Here is a 3320-nt window from a genome sequence, read left to right on the forward strand (position 1 = left end):
AACCCGCGGACCTTCTCGGGTAAATGGATTCTGGCTGACTGACTCTTTGGCTGCTGGTGGCGCATAGTCTAAGTCATAGTCTGTAAAATCCACATTGTTTGTGCTGTCGTATGAAAAAACAGGCGGCTGATGGCGTGAAACAAAGGGGTTGTTCGGGCTATAACTGAGAGTGGCATAGGTAATTGGTTGAGTTGGTGGCGAACTAGCCTTCATGGCTGTTTGTTGGACGGAGTTAGTGGAATGGAAGTGAGTTTGGATGTATTCACTTGTCCGTTCAAGTTTGCTTTGTTCTGTTGAATTTGTTTCATCCAGCACAATATAATTGTTGCTTCCTGAAACTGCTGATTCCCAGACAGCTGCTACGGCTTCAGCTTCTGCTGCTTCACGGCAGATGGCTAGTGTTTCAGCCTCAGTCTCTTTTTTCACTTTTTCTATCCTAGCTTTGGCTTCTTGCTCAGCATATTCGGCACGCACTTTAGTAGCTGCTGCTTTTGCTCGTGCACGAAGTAAAGCATTGGTTGATGAGGCAGATGAATGAAAGCTGCTTCCACTTTTTCCTGATTTATTAGATGTAGTTTCCATCTTGACTCGTTATTCAATGCTAACTTCTCAGTCTTTTCACTGTGTTGTCTTCACTGCAGTGTAACAACTGAAGCTATCCAACAAGTTAAACTCTGATGCAATAACCAGGAGTCTGTGTCGTAGTTAACATTTCACTGTTGTTTACTGAAGATTCCAGCATTACATGGCAGAGTGAAAACTGCAACAAAACAAAGTTTGACATTTTTTAACATAAAGTTCAGCTTCACATGAAGTCTTATGAAATATCCTTGTAAATACATGTAAATAAAAACGATCTTTTAAGACTATTATTACCTTCTCTTTCAACTTTAAACTTAACTTAATCTATCAATTATTTAACTTAACAATGAGTTTTTACTTACGACTTTGCTTCTAGCATCTTTCACGGTCAGGAATTCTTAAGTATTAACTGTTTTCAACAGATAGGAACTGAGTGGGAAGTAACTGATGACAAGGCAGGAAGTGGTAAGGAAGTTACAGGAAATTGTATCAAAGTAAAAGTTTGTATTCTTTCTCAATGTGTCAAAATAAAAGTCAAAATATATCGCCCTAATGGCGACACACTAGTTGTTGCTGGTTTGGTTGCCAACGGTCTTAAAAAATACAAAGAAGAAGAGTGATATGTCCCGCAGCAGCCGGAAGTTCATAGCCATGCTTCGAGTGAGACAGTGCAGGTGATAACTATGGATAAATATTTGAAAAGAAAAAGTACTCAATCTGACCTGGGTCCTGAAGAAAATTCCGACCCAGATGAAAGCCCTAGCACGAGTACTGGTCAGAAGAAAACAAAAAAGGTGAGCCCAAGACAGTACAGTGAAAGTTATCTTGCCTTTGGATTTACCTTTACCGGGGAACCAAGTGCTCCAACTCCGCTATGCCTGGTGTGCGGGGAAAAGTTGTCCAACAGTGCCATGGTTCCAAGTAAACTCAAACGCCATTTAGAGACAAAACACCCGTCACTTCAAAACAAGAATACAGACTATTTTGTTAAACTGCGTGAACAGACTGGGAAACAGGCAGCGTTATTGAGGAAAACCACCAAGACGGGTGAAAAAGCTCTTAAAGCTAGCTACCAAGTTGCTGAACTCATCGCCAAATCAAAACAACCACACACCGTGGCAGAGACATTAATAATGCCTGCATGCAAAATTATCTTGCAAGAGATGCTCGGCCCTGGCGCCGTTAAAGAATTAGCCCAAGTCCCTCTTTCAAATAATACAATTTCCAGACGTATTCAAGACATGTCTGCAGACATTGAAAAGATAGTTTTGGAAAAGTTGCGCATCAGTGCTAAATTTGCATTACAACTTGATGAATCTACGGATATCAGTGGACATGCGCAACTTATGGCAAATGTGCGCTTTGTAGACGGAGACACCATCAGAGAACAGTTTCTGTTTTGCAAGGAATTGCCAGAAAGAACAACAGGAGAAGACATTTTTCGAGTTGTGTCAGAGTACATTGAACAAGGAGGACTGAAGTGGCAAGACTGCGTAAGTGTGTGCACCGATGGAGCAGCTGCCATGGTCGGGCGCACCAAAGGATTTGTTAACAGGGTGAAAGAACAACATCCAGATGTCATCGCGACGCATTGTTTTCTGCACCGGGAAGCACTCGTTGCCAAAACATTGCCAGAAGACCTAGTTCCTGTACTGGGAGATGTTGTGCGCATGATAAATTTTGTGAAAACGAGACCTGTGAAAAGCCGCATGTTCGCATCATTGTGTGAGGAAATGGGAGCGGAGCATAAAGTGTTATTGCTGCACACGGAGGTCCGGTGGCTGTCCCGTGGCAAAATTTTAGCTCGTGTGTATGAGCTGCGGGAGGAACTTAAAGTGTTTTTGACAAATGAGAAGTATGATGACGCTAAGTTGCTCTCAAGTGATGAGTGGTGTGCAAGACTAGCATATCTGGCAGATATATTTCAACATCTGAATGACCTGAACACACGAATGCAAGGCCGAAATGAAAACCTGCTCACAAGTACAGATAAAATACAGGGATTTCGTTCAAAGGTGCTGCTCTGGAAACAACATGTGGAAAGTGCCAATCTTGAAATGTTCCAAAACACACAGAAATGGCAAGAGAAATGGCCGAGTGTCAACAGTGCTGCACTGTGTGAGACAATAGGTAAACATCTGCAAAGTCTTGAGCAGAGGTTGTCATTTTATTTCCCTTCACTTTCCACTGATTGCCTTGACTGGGTGAGGAACCCATATAGCTCAACTGCAGTTGGAAGGGACATGACATTGCAGGAGCAGGAAGAAATAACTGAACTGAGACAGAATCGTGGTCTAAAGCTGAGCTTTGCTGATCTACCTTTGGACAGTTTTTGGCTGACTGCTGCCAAGGAGTTTCCTATTCTGGGAAACAAAGCAATTTCAGCTCTTCTCCCTTTCTCCACCACCTATCTGTGTGAGCTGGGCTTTTCAAGCATGACTACTTTAAAGACTAAGAAAAGAGAGAGACTCAGAGCTGTTGAGGAAGATCTTCGTGTTTGCCTTTCTTCAATTCCTGCAAGAATATCAGATTTGTGTTCAACTAAACAAGCCCAGGTTTCACATTGAGTAAGTAAAATGAGACTACATTTTCATTATATTTCATTATATAAACTTTTTGTGACATTTTTATTTGGTGGTGTGCCGTGGGATTTTTCTAACGTGAAATATGTGCCATGGCTCAAAAAAGGTTGGGAAACACTGCTCCAGAGGATATTAGGCCTTACCCAAAAGCTGGTC

General features: G+C 42.1%; 1 long non-coding RNA gene across 1 annotated transcript; it reads right to left on the reverse strand.

The window, feature by feature from the left end:
- Positions 1–426: 426 nt before the first annotated feature.
- On the reverse strand, positions 427–1159 carry LOC134875791 (uncharacterized). The gene is made up of 2 exons (XR_010167284.1): positions 945–1159; positions 427–760 (listed from the first exon to the last, which is right to left on the reverse strand). It is a non-coding gene; the product is annotated as an uncharacterized LOC134875791 (long non-coding RNA).
- Between the last annotated feature and the right edge of the window lie 2161 nt (positions 1160–3320).

This window comes from Eleginops maclovinus, chromosome 2, assembly GCF_036324505.1.
Source record: "Eleginops maclovinus isolate JMC-PN-2008 ecotype Puerto Natales chromosome 2, JC_Emac_rtc_rv5, whole genome shotgun sequence".
In the NCBI taxonomy this organism is placed as follows: Eukaryota; Metazoa; Chordata; class Actinopteri; order Perciformes; family Eleginopidae; genus Eleginops; species Eleginops maclovinus.